The sequence below is a fragment of the Loxodonta africana genome, chromosome X (genome assembly GCF_030014295.1).
Source record: "Loxodonta africana isolate mLoxAfr1 chromosome X, mLoxAfr1.hap2, whole genome shotgun sequence".
NCBI classification, from domain to species: Eukaryota; Metazoa; Chordata; class Mammalia; order Proboscidea; family Elephantidae; genus Loxodonta; species Loxodonta africana.
In genome coordinates, this window is record NC_087369.1 from 19,572,701 (window position 1) to 19,590,351 (window position 17,651).

Below are 17,651 nucleotides of genomic sequence, written 5' to 3' on the forward strand. Positions count from 1 at the left end.
ATGCAGACCCCAAATTCTCATAAAAAGACCAGACTTAATGGTCTGAGACTAGAAGAATCCCAGTGGTAATGGTTCCCAAACCTCTGTTGGCTCAGGATAGGAACCATTCCCAAAGACAACTCATCAGGCGTGGAAGGGACTGGACAATGGGTTGGAGAGAGATGCTGATGAGGAGTGAGCTACTTGTATCAGGTGGACACTTGAGACTGTGTTGGCGTCTCCTGTCTGGAGGGGGGATGGGAGGGTAGAGAGGGTTAGAAACTGGCAAAATGGTCACGAAAGAGAGACTGGAGGGAAGGAGCGGGCTGACTCATTAGGGGGAGAGTAAATGGGAGTATGTAGTAAGGTGTGTATAAGTTTATATGTGAGAGACTGACTTGCTTTGTAAACTTTCATTTAAAGCACAATAAAAATTATTTTTTAAAAAAATGGGCAAAGGAAATGAACAGACACTTCACCAAAGAAGACATTCAAGTGGCCAACAGGCACATGAGGAAATGTTCCCGATCACTAGCCATTAGAGAAATGCAAATCAAAACCACAATGAGATACCACCTCACCCCAGCATTACTGGCATGAATCAATAAAACAGGTAATAACAAATGTTGGAGAGGCTGTGGGGAGATCGGAACTCTTACGCACTGCTGGTGGGAATGCAAAATGATACAACCATTTTGGAAAATGATGTGGCGCTTCCTTAGAAAACTAGAAATAGAAATACCATATGATCCAGCAATCCCACTCCTAGGAATATATCCTAGAGAAATAAGAGTCGTCACACGAATTGCCATATGAACACCCATGTTCACTGCAGCATTGTTCACAATAGCAAAAAGATGGAAACAACCTAGATGCCCATCAACAGATGAATGGATAATCAAACTGTGGTACATATACACAATGGAGTATTACGCAATGATAAAGAGCAATAATGAATCTGTGAAGCGTCTCATAATCTGGATGAATCCGGAGGGCATTACGCTGAGTGAAATAAGTCAATCACAAAAGGACAAATATTGTATAAGACCACTACTGTAAAAACTCAAGAAAAGGTTTACACACAAAAAGAAACATGCTTTGATGGTTATGGGGGGGGAGGGGTGGGGATGGAAAAACGCTAAATAGACAATAGATAAATGGTAACTTTGGTGAAGGGTAAGACAGTACACAATACCGGCGAAGCCAGCACAACCTGTACAAGGCAAGGTCATGGAAGCTCCATAGACACATCCAAACTCCCTGAGGAACCGAATTGCCAGGCTGAGGGCTGTGGGGACCATGGTCTCAGTGAATATCTAGACCAATTGACATAACATAGTTTATAAAGGATATGTTCTACATTCTACTTTGGTGAGTAGCATCTGGGATCTTAAAAGCTTGTGAGCAGCCATCTAGATACTCTACTGGTTTTACCCCGTCTGGAGCAAGACAGAATGAAAAAACCAAAGACGCAAGGGAAAGATTAGTCCAAAGGAATAATGGACCACAAGTACTACAGCCTCCACCAGACTGAGTCCAGCACAACTAGATGGTGCCGACTACCACCACTGACTGCTCTGACAGGGATCACAATAGAGGGTCCTGGACAGAGCTGGAGAAAAATATAGAACAAAATTCTAACTCAAAAAGAAAGACTAGACTTGCTGGCCTGACAGAGACTGGAGATACCCTGAGAGTAGGGCCCCTGGACACCCTTTCAGCTCAGTAATGAAGTCACTCCTGAGGTTCACCTTTCAGCAAAAGATTGGACAGGCCCACAAAACGAGACTAAAGGGGAACATCAAGCCAGGGGCAAGGACTAGAAGGTATGAGGGAAAAGGAACGCTGGTAATAGGGAACCCAAGGTTGAGAAGGGAGAGTGTTGACATGTCGTGGGGTTGTTAACCAATGTCAGAAAACAATATATGTACTAACTGTTCAGTGAGAAACTAGTTTGTTCTGTAAACCTTCATCTAAAGTACAATTAAAAAAAAGATTGATGTGGTCATTCACATTTGTTGAATGGACCTCAGGTTAAGAATATCTGGAACTTTAGACTCAGGTAGGGTGGTCCGGGTGATGGGGAGTTGAACATCATGACCGTCCACAGCAGATGAAGGAAATTGGCGCTTCAAGTATTGCAGATTCATTCATTCATTCAACAGTTATTTACCACACATAGACTTTGTGCTAGGCACCATACTAAGTGGTGAATTAAGCAGACATGATCTCTCTCTCGTGGAGTTTATAGACCACTGGAGGAGAGAGACGATAAACAAGTAAACAGAGTTGAACTGAAGATTTAGAGAGAGGCCCAAGTGGCCTTTTGAGCTGGAATCCATAGGGCTGGTTCAAAACAACCAAAGGGTGGGAAAATTGCTAGCTCGGTTTGTTAGATAATTGCCAAGAATTTCTCCTGAGCAAGGCAGACTTCCCAATGGGGCCACTCCCTGGAGCAGTCCTGACAGTCTTAAAGCCTGGTCTTCAGTGTAGTGGCTGGTTCTGTTTTATTTGGTGCTGCCCAATAAAGATCCCTACAACTCTCTTTGCCATGTGGTGCTCTCCACCAAACTTTCTACAAAAGCCAGAAGCTCGCCTTTCAGTGGTTTGCCTTAAGACGTTGTCTCCAGCAACACATTATGTCTTCATCCTGGAGCTTCCAATATCAACAAAGGCATTTCAGTAGCCTGAAAACATAGAGCTTCATTTCTTCCTTCCTTCTTTCATTATAAAGTATTTGCTGAGCACCTTCTGGATTACAGGCATGATGCTGGGAGCAAGGGACACAGAGGTTAATAAAACCCAACACTACTCTGAAGCAAAAAACAGTCTAGTGGAGGGAGAAATCCACATAAACCAGTTAGATGACATTCTGTGTCCCAGAAGCTGGGAAGAAGTCTGTGTGGGTTGCAGTGAGGGTACAAAACCTGGAGGGGACAATTCTAACAGGTATGAGGGTGGGCAGGCAGAAAAGTCTTCATAGAAAAGTCAGTCCTTGGGCTTCATCTTGGAAGAGGGTGAGTGGAATGGTGCTAGGTGGTCAAGGGAGGAAGGAACTTAGCTGGACATTCACCAGCCACCACAGCCTCCTCCACCCAGAGGAGTTGCAAAATCCTAATCGAAGCCCCAGTGAGCAATGAGGAAGCTCTGAAATTAGGAACCACCGTCATTCAGCCTTTCTTTTGTTGCTTTTCTTCAATGGTGTTTGGAAACATGTGAGCCAAAAAGATACTCAGATAGGAAAAAGAAATGAAATGAGGAATAATTATAGGCAAGTGGGCAAGAATCTGAAATAACTCTATGTGAGCAATGAAAGGAAATGAAGTTAGTACTTCTGTGTTAGGTATAAACCCAAAAAAGCCACACTCGTTGCCGTTGAGTCGATTCCAACTCATAGCAACCCTGTAGGGCAGAGTAGAACTGCCCCATAGGGTTTCTAAGGGGCCGCTGGTGGATTCCAACTGCTGACCTTTTGGTTAGCAGCTGAGCTCTTAACCACTGCACTACCAGGGCTCCATGTTAAGTATATAAGGGAGCAAATATTTTTTCAGGTTCTCAAATTATCATGAGAAAACAAAGTTTTTACATCTCTTTATACTGGGTTAAAGGAGCCCTGGTGGCGCAGTGGTTAAGCACTCAGCTGCTAACCAAAAGGTCGATGGCTTGAACCTACCAGCCAATCTGTAGGAGAAAAATTTGGCAGTCTGCTTCCGAAAAGACTTACAGCCTCGGAAACCCTATGGGGCAGTTCTACTCTGCTCTGTAGGGTTACTATGCGTCAGAATCGACTCGACGGCAATGGGTTTGGGTTTTGATACTGGGTTAGGAGTCCCTGGGTGGTACAACAGTTAATTGAAAGGTTGGAAGTTTGAGTTCACCCAGAGGCACCTGGGAAAAAAGGCCTGGCAGTCTATTTCCAAAACATCAGCCATTGAAAACTCTATGGAGCACAGTTCTAGTCCGACACACATGGGGTTGCCATCATTCAGAGTTGACTCAATGGCAGCTGATTTGGTTTGGTTTTTCCTCATACTGGGCTATGTGGTTGTCAACCTTGGCTGCAAAGGGGAATATATGAGAGTACGTGTCTTAGGCTTTACCGGCCATACCATCTCTTTGGCAACTACTCGGCTCTGCTGTTGTAGTCTGAAAGCAGCCATAGACAATATGTACACGATGGGTGTGGCTGCGTGCCAACAAAACTTTATTTACAGACACTAAAATGTGAATTTCATGTACTTTTTACCTGATACTAAGTATTTGTCTTTTGATTTTTTTAACCATTTTAAAATGTACAAACCATTCCCTGCTGGTGGTACAAAAATGGGAGGTGGCGAATTTGACCCGCAGGGTGCAGTTGGTTGACTCCTGCTATAGGCACGGTGAGATACTCGGCCAAGGAGGGCAAACTGGAAGGCTTCCGTGGCCTCCTTGGTGAAATGTCCACTTGAAGATAAAGCACATTTCCGCAGGCCAAGCATTCCTATCTTGGTCCTGAATTTTCTCGCTGGACATTCAAGCCTAATATTACACAGACATTGCTGAAATTCTATCTTACTATGCTTCAAAAACAAACAGGTAAGTAGACAAGATATGCCAAAAAAAAGTTTTCAAAATATGTTTCTGTAATCTTATGCAATACCCACTTTTAAATTGCCAATATTGCAACCCACTTCGCAATTTCATCAAACTGCCAGGAACAATTGGATGGGGTTGGAAAGCGATGACTAGCCAAATGTCGCCTGAGCCAGCAGGGGCTGGAAACAGCCTTGCTGACGAGGCTCCAGCTTGGTGAGTGCGTACACAGCTATAACCAACCTGTTCTCCACCAAGTAATTACCTTCTCCTGGGGAGACGGAGTGGTATTAAAAAAAGTACAGAAAGACAACATGCAGTGGGGGGAGAAAAGGAACAGGAGCAGAGAAAATGAGAGGCAAAGAAAGGAGAGAAGGTGGGAGAGGAAATAAATTCCTGCAAGAGGAAAGAGAAGACGGATGTAGAGAGAGCCACCTAAAATTCCATGTGGGAAAATCATCGGGAAGATGGAAAGGGAAGCTAAAGTGCTGGCAGGTGAACAAGCCTGGCTTTTAATGGCTTAATAATAGGGAAGCTTTGGTAACCAAAGAGGTTAATGTGCGAGTGATATAAACCAGCAGGGGGTCTTGCCAGGGGACTCGCTGCACATACTAATTGAATGGCATTTAATGCAGGATAATGGCAGAAAGATAGGGCTGCCGCTGAATCCACTTTCCTTCATTCACAAAGGATGAGCTGGCTGAATTTAACAGCGTGGCGCTGTCATTTGAGAGGAGCAGAGATATTGATTGAAATAAAGTCTTCGTTTTAATGTGGGAACCATGCAAGGGGAAGGAAGGAAGGAAATGAGGAAGGGAGGGAGGAAAGTTGACAAATGAAGTTAACAAATGAAGTTAACAAATGAAGTTAATGAGAGACCCTGTGGCTGTGATTTCTGGGCTAGGGAGCTATAATATCTGCCATTCCTTAGAAAATACCGTGTTCGTGCAGTTGGTCAGCAAGCCAGCTTCTCAAACTTTGATGTGCAAACAAGTCACCGGGAGAGCTAGATGAAAGGCAGATTCTGATTCAGTAGGGCCGCGGTGGGGCCCTTTTTGCATTTCTAGCAAACTCCCAGTTGATGCAAACACTGCTGGTCTAGGGACCCCACTTGAAGTAGCAAAGTTTCTAGGCCTGCGCTGTCCCATTTGGCAGTTTTTTAGCCACACGTGGGAAACCCTGGTGATGCAGTGGTTAAGAGTTCAGCTTCTAACCAAAAGGTGGGCAGTTCGAATCCACCAGGCGCTCCTTCGGAACCCTGTGGGACAATTCTACCCTGTCCTATAGGGTCACTATGAGTCAGCATCAACTTGAGGGCAACGGGTTTGGTTTGTTTGGTATAGCCACACCTGGCTATGTGACCAGTCCAAATTAAAGATGTGCTATAAGTGTAAAATACACACGGGTTTTCAAAGACTTAGTAAAAAAAAAAAAAAAAAAGAATGCAAACTATCTCCTTAATCATCCTTATATCGATTACAGGAGTCCCTGGGTGATATAAATGGTTAACATGCTCAGCTGGTAATCGAGTGCCTCAGAAGAAAGGCCTGGTGATCTATTTCCCAAAATATCGGCCATTGAAAAGCCCTAGGAAGCAGTTCTACAGTGACATACACGGGGTCGCCGTGAGTCAGGGTTGACTCAACATAAGCTGTTTCTTTTATTTTTTTTAAATAAATTACATGTCGAAAAGACATTTTGGATATATTTGGGTTAATTAAAATATAGTATTACAATTGACTTCACCTGGTTTTTTGAAACTTTTTTTTAAAAATGTGGCTACTAGAAAATTGAAAATTCCACACCTGGCTCGCGTTATAGTCCCACCGGACAGCGCAGCTCTAGGCTTTTCCTCCTCACTGCCTCATCTGGTGGGAGTTACAAAAACTGTGTTCGGAGCAGCGTACATGGTTAACCTGCAAGCGGTGGCCACTGGAGTCTGTCTCTCCTTCCCCTTTCCTTCTCACCTCCCTATCTCCTCTCAGATCCTACGCTGCCTGTTTTCAGCAGGAAAGTGCAAGGAAATCTAAAAGCAATTTAAGCAAAGGTGCCTGTGAGCCAGGGCTTTGAACCAGCTCCTTCCAGTTTGAATCCCTGCTGAAAACTGGCAATTCTCTGCTGAGAATTTGCATTTCCACCCCCAGATATACAGAATCAGAATCTACATTTAACAAAAGGCCCCCAGGTGATTCTTATGTATACCTCCCTGGGAACTTGTTAGAAATGCAAATCCTCAGCAGGAGTTCGAACCAGAACAAACCGGTTCGAAGCCCTGCTTTGAGCTCATTTCCCTACACTAACTCATTCCTCAGAGTTTTTGGGTAGTGTCAGGGATTTATGCATGCAGCTGCTAACCGAAAGGTTGGAAGTTCAAGTGCACCTTGGAATAAAGGCCTAGCGATCTGCTTCTGAAAAGTCACAGCCATTGGAAACCCTGTGGAGCATAGTTCTGCTCTGACACATGGGGTCAACTCCACAGCAATTGTTTTTTTCTTTTCTTTTTTTTTTAAACTCATTCCTCACATAAGCATTTACTCCAGCGAACCCTCCTGGCTCAGTCATCAAACAAACACTGGCAAAAAAGACAAACAGCATACCCATCCCATAGCCTAGAGACACGGAAAGACAGATAAATAAGGAAATGTAACACAGTGTTGTTGTGTTGTTGTTAGGTGCTGTTGAAATGATTTTGACTCATAGACAACCCATGTGACAGAGTAGAACGGCCCCTTACGGTTTTCCAGGCTGCAGTCTTTACACGAGCAGATTGCCAGGTCTTTCTCCTGTGGAGCTGCTGGGTGGTTTTGAACTGCCAACCTTTTAGTTCACAACTGAGTGCTTAACTGTTGTATCACCAGAGCTCTTTGTGCACTTGGTGCTATAATAGAAGCATATATAAAGCACACGGTAGGGAACATGACAGAGGCTGTTCCATTGACCAGAACCTCCTCCTGCATATTAGCAATGCGCCTTTAGGCAAGGTATTTAACCAATCTGTGCCTCTGATTCTACATCTCTTTAGTGGGAAGAATAATAGTACCTACCTCATAGTGTTATTATGAAAGTTAAATGAGTTTATATTTATAAAGTATGAGATCTTTACCTGACTGATACACAGTAAGCTCCATATATACATTTGCTAAATAAATAGACTTGATTGGCCATTGTAAATCTGTGGATGAATGTTTCTAGGCATAAATATCTCAATACAGTTATGAACCCACACCACTGAACTTCTGAGACTCACTAAGACCCAGGAAATTGTAGTTGATTCATGCACTTAGATATTATACAGCAATGAAAAAGAAATCGATTGCAGCTACTGAGAACACCATGGATGAGTTTCACAGATCCAACATTGAGCAAAGGAAGCCAGACACAAAAAAGTACATACAGTATAATTCCATTTATATAAAGTTCAAGAACAGGCAAAAGTAGTCTATGATGAAAGAGCATCTTTACTTTTGGGGTGGTGATAATGGCTAGGGGTGGATATGAGGTAGGCTTCTGGGTGTTGGTAATACATATCTTAACCTGGGTGGTGGTAACATGGGTTCACTTAGTTAAAATTCACTGCGTTACACACTTAAGATATTTGCACTTTACAGTATGTATATTATTCTATAATTTTTTAAAAATTAAAGAAAAAAGGGAAGGGAAGCTGCCAGCAAGTTCTATTTAAAGAGTTCCAGTTGGAAAATTCAGCCATGAAGCCCTGGGTTGCCATGCGTTGGAACTGACTGCGCGGCAACAGGTTTGAGTTGTTGTTTTTTTTTTTTTTTGGTTTGGAGAGTAGGAGAAATGGATGAGTGAAGTCAGAAGATTAGAAAAAAGGAGGAAAATCAGGACAGAGTAGAGAACGTGACAAGCCCTGGGAGCCCCCAAGAAGTCTGTGATGAGCAGCCTAAGTAGCTCAGAGAGGAGAGTGTGTCTGGACGGGGTGGGAGAGAGAGACAAAATGTTCCACTTCGGACCTCCTTCTGAAGCTTTCTTCTCCCCTCTAAAGACCTTTCTATTTTTTTACAGTCCCCTGTGAGACTAGAAGATTTTGTAAATTCTTTCCTCACTGCGAACCCACTAGGCAACTGCATTTTTGAGAAGCACTAGGAGTGTTGCCAGAGGGTGAGAGTAGCTACGTCACACAGTGTCTTACATCGAAGAGTCAGATGGGCAGAGAATCACCCAGAAACAGCATAAGGACCCAGAACTGACAACAGTCTTGCTCACAGTTGTGGGAAGATCATCTAACATCCAAGAGGCAGGGGAAGGAGGATTCATCATTATTTGTACTTTGCCCCATAACCAATTTATTAATTTTAGAAATTCTATTTTCTTAATATTCGCACTACTTCTAACATGAAGAAAAATTATTTTCTAAACTTTGTCAATTTAACCAAGCAATAACCTTTTGTTATTTTAAATATCTTCATCGTTTGCAAATAACATAGCAGGGTTGAAAGAACTAAGACTGAAAGTTGGGAGAACCGGGTTGTTGTTGCACCCCAGCCCCTGCCCTGGTGTGAGACTTTGCTTGCGTGGACCCTGGTTTCTTTGATTATAAAATGGGGAGGGGGAGCAACAGTGGGCTCTGGGTTTCATGGCATTTAAGGTTCCTTCAGATCTAAACTTTTATCATACTAAGAAACAAATCCCCTCACCCCTTTCAAATGCGAGCACTCGCATGTCTTTGTCTGAGGAGGCTGTCTCTGACGTGGAAGCCAGATTTGTCTCCCTTTGTGACAGGCCAGAAATACCAGGGAGTTGACACCATTTGGAAGCAGCCACCCTCCAACAGTACTTGAGAGTTGGTGTGTCAATACCCCAGCTCTCTCGCCCTTGAGGTAGAAGAACTCTTGTGCATGAGTTGTATGCTGTTTCCCAGAATTCCCCAGTGAGATTAAGTTCCACTCAAGTGGTAATTTTCTGCTTTTCCTTCCCTGTCTCACTTCCCCACTTCCTTACCAGTTTTTGTCAAGCTAAGACTAAACTCTGCAAACCAGACACTGCGGTGATAGGTTTCCTGGAAACAGCAGAAAAATGATTCCCTCTCCAAGCCTGAATTTTAGGGAGTTTAGTAGATTATGTGGAGAGGGCAAGACGCATTGCCATCCAAACATAAAGCTGAGGGCAAGACCACTTGACCAACTACTGTTTGACCAAAATGATACCTTCTTTAGACTTTTTTTTTAATTGTGCTTTAGGTGAAAGTTTACAGAGCAAATTAGTTTCTCATTCAACAATTTACACACAAATTATTTTGTGACATTGTTTGCAATTCCCCACGATATGTCAACGCTCTCCCCTCTCCATCAGTAGGCCACTCTCCCTGTTTCCATTCCTCCTGTTTTCCTGTCCATTCCTGCCTCATCTTTGCTTTTGGGCACGTGTTGCCTGTCTGTTCTCATGTACAGGATTGAGCTAAGAAGCAAGTTCCTCAAGTGTGTTGTTTGTACCAAAACCAAAAACCAAACCTGTTGCCATCAAGTCAATTCCAACTCATAGCGACCCTACAGGACTGAGTAGAACTGCCTCGTAGAGTTTTCAAGGAGTGGCTGGTGGATTCGAACTGCCAACCTTTTGTTTAGCAGCCAAGCTCTTAACCACTGCGCCACCAGGAGACCTGTGTAATCTTTGGCTAAAGGGTGAACTTCGGGAGTCACTTCAGTTCTGAGTTAAAAGGGTGTTTGGAGGCCATAGTCTCGGGGTTCCTCCAGTCTCTGTCAGACCAGTAAGCCTGGTCTTTTTTTGTGAGTTAGAATTTTGTTCTACATTTTTCTCCCGCTCTGTCTGGGACCCTCTGTTGTGATCCTTGCCAGAGCAGTTGGTGGTAGTAGCCAGGCACCATCTAGTTGTTCTGAGCTAAGGCTGGTGGAGGCTGTGGTACTTGTGGTCCATCAATCCTTTAGACTAACATTTCCCATGTGCCTCTTGTTTTCTTCATTCCCCTTTGCTCCGGACAGGATGGGACCAGTAGATGTATCTTAGATGACTACTGGCAAGATTTTAAGACCCCAGACACTACTCACCAAAGTTAGATGTGGAAGATTTGCTTTATGAGTTGTGTTAGGCCAATTGACCTAGGTGTCTCCAGAGACCACAGTTCCCAGCCCTCAGCCCGGTAACCTAGTCCCTCACGGTGTTTGAATATGTCTATGAAATTTCTCTGATTTTGCCCTGTTCACATTGTGCTGACTCCCCCTGTAATGTGTACTGTCTTTCCCTTCACCAAAGTTACCACTTACCTACTATCTACTTAGAGATTCCCCCTCCCCATCCCTCTCCTCCCTAGTAACCATCAAAGATTTTTTCTTTCTGTGTGTAAACTTTTTCTTGAATTTTTATAATAGTAGTCTCATACAATATTTGTCCTTTTGTGATTGACTTATTTCACTCAGCATAATGCCTTCCAAATTCATCCATGTTGTGAGATATTTCCGGATTCATCATTGTTCTTTATCATTTTGCCTAATATTCCATTGTGTGTATGTACCATAACTTGTTTCTCCATTTGTCTGTTGATGGGCACTTAGGTTGTTTCTATCTTTTTGCCATTGTGAATAATGCTACAACGAACATGGGTGGTGTGCATATGTCTATTCGTGTGACGGCTCTTATTTCTCTAGAATACATTCCTAGGAGTGGGATTGCTGGATTGTGTGGTATTTCTATTTCTAGCTTTTTAAGGAGGGACCATATCGTTTTCCACAGGGGTTGTACCACTTTACATTCTCACCAACAGTGCATCTGAGTTCCACTCTCACTGCAACCTCTCCGACATTTGTTAATTTCTTTTTTTTTGGTTAGTACCAGTAATTTCAGGTGAGATGGTATCTCATTGTAGTTTTGATTTGTATTTCTCTAATGGCTAATGATCGTGAGCATTTCCTCAGGTGTCTGTTAGCTGCCCGAATGTCTTCTTCAGTGAAGTGTCTGTTCATATCCTTTGCCCATTTTTAATTGGATTATTTGTCTTTTTATTGTTATGGTATTGCAGTATCTTATAGATTTTAGAGATTAGACCCTTGTTGGATATGTCAGAGCCAAAATTTTTTTCCCGGACTGTAGCTTCTCTTTTTACTCTTTTGGTGAAGGCTTTTGATGATATCTAGTGCTTTTTTCTTTAGTGTTACTATGGAAACCCTGGTGGCGTAGTGGTTAAGTGCTACGGCTGCTAACCAAAGGATCGGCAGTTCAAATCCGCCAGGCGCTCCTTGGAAACTGTATGGGGCAGTTTTACTCTGTCCTATACGGTCGCTGTGAGTCGGAATCGACTCGATGGCACTGGGTTTGGTTTTGGTTTAGTGCTGCTATAACAGAAATACCACAAGTGGATGACTTTAACAAAGAGAAATTTATTCTTTCACAGCCTAGGAGGCTAGAAGTTGGAATTCAGCGTGCCAGCTCCAGGGGAAGGGTTTCTCTCTCTGTTGCTCTGGGGGAAGGTCCTAGTCATCAATCTTCCCCGATCGAGGGGCTTCTCAGCACAGGGACCCCAGGTCCAAAGGATGCACTATTCTCCTGGCTGTTGTTTCTTGGTGATATGAGGCCCCCATGTCTCTCTGCTCGCTTCTTTCTTTTACATCTCAAAAGGGATTGGCTTAAGACTCAACATAATCTTGTAGATTGAGTCCCGCCTTATTAACATAAGTGTTTTATTTTTAGGAGATCTCAGTTATCTAGTTTACCTTCTGCTGTTTTTGCATTATTAGTTATAGTTTGTATCCTATTTATGCCATATATTAGAGCCCCAGCATTGTCCCTATTTTTTATTCTATGATCTTTATAGTTTTAGGCTTTATATTTAGGTCTTTGATCCATTTTCAGTTAGTTTTTATGTGTGGTGTAAGGTACAGATCCTGTTTCATCTTTTTACAGATGGACATCCAGTTTTGCCAGCACCACTTGTTAAAGGCTATCTTTTCCCCCATTTAACGGCCTTTGGTTCTTTGTCAAAGATCAGTTGACTGTAGGTGGATGGATTTACATCTGGGTTCTCAATTCTGTTCCATTGGTCTATGTGTCTGTCGTCGTGCCAGTACCAGGCTGTTTTGACTACGGTGGCTGTATAGTAGGTTCTGAGGTCAGGCAGTGTGAGGCCTCCTACTTTGTTCTTCTTCAATAAAGCTTTACTTTTCCGGGGCTACTTTCCTTTCCATATAAAGCTAATGATTAGTTTTTCCACCTTGTCAAAGAACGTTGTTGGTATTTAGATCAGGATTATATTATATCTATAGATCGATTTGGGTAAACCCATTGCTGTTGAGTCGATTCTGACTCATAGTGACCCTAAAGGACAGAGTAGAGCTTCCCCATAGGGTTTCCAATGAACAGCTGGTGGAGTCAAACTGCCAACCTTCTGGTTAGCAGCTGTAGCTCTTAACCACTGTGCCATCAGGGCTCCCGCTTTGGGTAGGATTGACATTTTACAATGTTGAGTCTTTCTATCCATGAGCACGGTAGGTTTTTCCATTTTTGTTTCTTCTATCAGTAGTGTTTTGTAGTTTTCTTTGTATAGGCCCTTTACGTCCCTGGGTAGATTTATTCCTAAGTATTTTATTAGGTGCTAATTAAACATAATATAAATGGTACTGTTTTCCTGATTTCCTTTTCGTTGTTCTCTTTATTGGTGGATAGAAATCCAACTGAGTTTTGTATGTTGATGTATCCTGCTACTCTGCAGAATCTTTCCATTAGTTCCAGTACTTTTCTGGTGGAATCTTTGGGGTTCTGTATGTATAGTATCATATCATTTGCAAATAGGGTTAGTTTTGCTTCTTCCTTGCCAATTTGGATACCCTTTATTTCCATTTCTTGCCTTATTGCTCTAATTAGGACTTCTAGCACATGTTAAATACGAGTGGTGATAAAGGACATCCTTGTCTTGTTCACATTCTCAGGGGGAATGCTTTCAGCCTCTCTCCATTGAGAATGATGTTGGCTGTTGGTTTTGTATATGTGCCTTTTTATTTAGTTTAGGAATTTCCCTTCTATGCTTATTTTATTTAGAGTTTTAATCAGGAATGGGTGTTGGACTTTATCAAATGCCTTTTCTACATTGATTGAGATCATCATATGCTTCTTCTATTTTTGTGGTGGATTATGTTGATTGATTTTCTAATGGTGAACCAGCCTTGCGTACCTGGTATGAATCCCACTTGGTCGTGGTGTATTATTTTTTTGATATGATGCTGAATTCTATTGGCTAGAATTTTGTTGAGAATTTTTGCATCTATATTCATGACAGATATTGGTCTGTAGTTTTCTTTTTTGTGATGTCTTTGCCTTGCTTTGGTATCAGGGTTATGTTGGCTTCATAGAATGAATTTGGAAGTATTGCTTCCTTTTCTATGGTCTGAAATAGTTTCAGCAGTACTGGTGTGAGCTCTTCTCTGAATGTGTGGTAGAATTCTCCAGTGAAGCCAGCTGGGCCAGGTTTTTTTTGTTGTTGTTGTTGTTGGGAGTTTTTTTTTTTTTTTCCTTTCCTTTTCAATCTCTTCTCTCCTTACGGGTCTGTTCAGAATTTCTACTACAGTTTGTGTTAGTTTAGGTGGGTAGTGTGTTTCTGGAAATTTGTCCATCTTCTCTAGGTTTTCAAATTTGCTGGAGTACAGTTTCTCTGTTATGATCCTTTTTAGTTCAGTTGGGTCTGTTTTAATGTCCCACATCTCATTTCTCTTATTTTTGCGTTCTCTCCTGTTTTTCTTTTGTCAGTTTGGCCAGTGGTTTATCGATTTTGTTGATAAGAACCAATTTTTGGTCTTGTTGATTCTTTCTGTTGTTTTTCTGTTCTCTATTGCATTTATTTCTGCTCTGATCTTTATTATTTCCTTTCTTATGGTAACTGTGGGCTTCTTTGCTGTTCTCTTTCTCTTTGTTTGAGTTATAGTACTAACACTTTGATCTTAGCCCTTTATTCTTTTCTGATGTGTGCATTTATTGCTATAAATTAATCTCTGAGCACTGCCTTTGCTATGCCCCAAAGGTTTTGGTATGATGTGTTCTCATTCTCATTTCTTTGAGCATTTTAACTGCTAAAATGCATGGGAATTATTGGAAGGTTGGAAAACTGTTGCACCATCTGCTAAATCTAGTCTGCTGTCTGGGAGACACACTAAATCTGATGTTCATCCATGGAACAGCCATTTTTCAAAGATTCAAACAAAGCCATTGCTTAAGAGCGCACCCCTCCAATCTGATGGAAGGGACTTTCAAATCTGCTGTTCCAAATAGTTTTCACTATCAGCTATATTCAACACCTTCTGAAGGGATTACTATGGGACTTTTTTTTTTTTATCTAGAGAAAAAGAGCAATAGGATAACTTTTATCTCAAAGAAGGCTTTCCCTTCACTTCTGTTTCTCTCCTTCCTTCCTCAGTGTGGACACTTCGTTAGCCAGGGAAGAGATTCACGGTATGTGTAGCAGACACTGTTCAAAGACCACCCAACATTTATTTCCCACCCCTTCTCTATCACAGCCTGTAGAGCCTAAAAAGTTGGAGATTCACTTTTCCAGCTTCTCCTATACAATGGGGGCCGTTTTACTTAACTCTGACCACTGAGACTATTAGAAAGGTCAGCGGGGAGGCTTTTACAAAAGGAGAAGAGAGAAGTATGTGAGAGCTCCTTTACTGTTCTTCTCTTCCTATGAGGATGTGGCAGTTGGAGCAATGGTAGACCATGAAGGGAGGCTCTGCCTGAACACTAAGAAAGGTCAAAAGGGAAAGTGGAAAGAGCCTGGGTCACTGGGGCATCATCGAGTGCCAAATCAACTGTGACCACCCAACTCCTTACTGACTAAATAATATCCATATGGTTTAAGTCACTGATGATACGATGGTTCTTGTACGCAAAAGCACTCCCAACTGATAGAGCAGGGTTTTTTGTTTTGTTTTGTTTTGTTTTGTTTACACAATTTTCTACTGAAGTGCAATGTACATACGGAAATATGCACAAATCATGAGTATAAAGCTTGAAGGATTGTCATGAAATGATTTTTTTTTGCTGTTGTTTTTAAATCCCCATTGCCCAAATACTGTGGAGGCCCTGGGTTGTTCAAATGGTTAATGCACTCTGCTGCTAACCGAAAAGTTGGAGGTTTCAGTCCATCCAGACATGCCTCAGAAGAAAGGCCTGGTGATCCACTTCTGAAAAAGCAGCCATTGTAAAGCCTGTTGAGCAGCACTCTGACATACGTGTGTGTTGAAGTTGACTCAACAGCAACTGGTTACCCAAATACTTTGGAAATATGCATAGTGGTTCAGAGCAGAGATTTTGGAGCCAGATTTCTGGGTTCAAAACCCAGCTCCGCCACTCACTAACTCAATGACCTTGGACAAATTATTTAACCTCTCTGTGCCTCAGTTTTGTCCCTTGTAATACAGGAAACACAATTTCATAGGGTTTTGTAAGGAATACTTTAATTTTTATAATTTATATATATGTGTCTAGCACATAGCAAGTGCCAGTAAGTATTTGTTAGGCCTGTATAATATTAACTAGGGTACAGGTTAAGAGGAAGGTAGAGGAGGAAAGATCTGGAGGACTGAGTAGGTGTTTGAGGGCTGTTCCTCACCTCTGGCCTGAGATGCTCTTGGAGGCTAAAAGTGTCTAACGAACTAAATCTATCTTACGGCCTAGAGCTGCATGATGTGCGTCAGGGTTGTATTCTTTCACCATACCTATTCAATCTGTATGCTGAGCAAATAATCCAAGATGCTGGACTATAGGAAGAAGAACAGGGCATCAGGATTGGAGGAAGACTCATTAAAAACCTGTGATATGCAGATGATACAACCTTGCTTGCTGAAAGTGAAGAGGACTTGAAGCACTTACTGATGAAGATCAAAGGCCACAGCCTTTAGTATGGATTACACCTCAACATTAAGAAAATGAAAATCCTCACAACTAGACCAATAAGCACCATCATGATAAATGGACACAAGATTGAAGTTGTCAAGGACTGCATTTTACTCAGACCCACCATCAACACCCATGCAAGCAGCAGTCAAGAAATCAAACAACGCGTTGTGTTGGGCAAGTCTGCTACAAAAGGCCTCTTTGAAGTGTTGAAAAGCAAAGATGTCACCTTCAAGACTAAGACGCTCTTGATCCAAGCCACGGTGTTTTCAAATACCTCATATGCATGCCTAAGCTGGGCAATGAATAAGGAAGACCAAAGAAGAATTGATGCCTTTGAATTGTGGTGTTGGCAAAGAGTATTGAATATACCATGGGCTGCCAAAAGAATGAACAAATCTCTCTCGGAAGAAGTACAACCAGAATGCTCCTTAGAAGCAAGGATGGCGAGACTGCGTCTTCCATACTTTGAACATGTTGTCAGGAGGGTTCAGTCCCTGGTGAAAAACATCATGCTTGGTAAAGTAGAGGGTCAGCGAAAAAAAGGAAGACCCTCAACAAGATGGATTGACACAATGGCTGCAACAATGGCCTCAAGCATATCAACAATTGTGAAGATGGCTCAGGACTGGGCCATATTTTGTTCTGTTGTACATAGGGTCTCTATGAGTTGGAACCGACTTGATGGCACTTAACAACAACATAACAGAGCTGCATAATGGAGTTACAGACCGCTAGAGCTGGGATGAGGCTTTGAAATCTTCTGTATGGCAGTCCTTAAATGAGATCCAATTATGTGTTCTGGTAACCCCCTACCCAGAATGGGATTACCCAATAAGCAAGGTATGCATGGTCCCAGTCGTGCCTTCCCACCAATCTGTAGTAAACAATTTCACCTGTCTCACACCACATCAGCGATGTGGTGAAACCCATGTGAAATTGTTCACCACAGAGTAGCAAGTAATTAAGTAGCAATTAAGCCTGTGGGTACCTTGCTTAATGCACACAGTGCTTGCTGGTTAATCTGCCCCTGGAGGCACCACCCCTGGTGTGCTGTACAAAGTAAGCATATCTGGGCGTGTGTGCTTTTCTGAGGAGGAGATCTAGAGTTTTCATCAGACTCTTAGAGGGACCCATGATTCACAAAAGGTTAAAACCATCAACTAGCTCTCCCCAACGTCAGAGTTATGGCCCAAAGAAAAGCCACCTAATACCTGAACAGAATTGTCACATTTAACTTT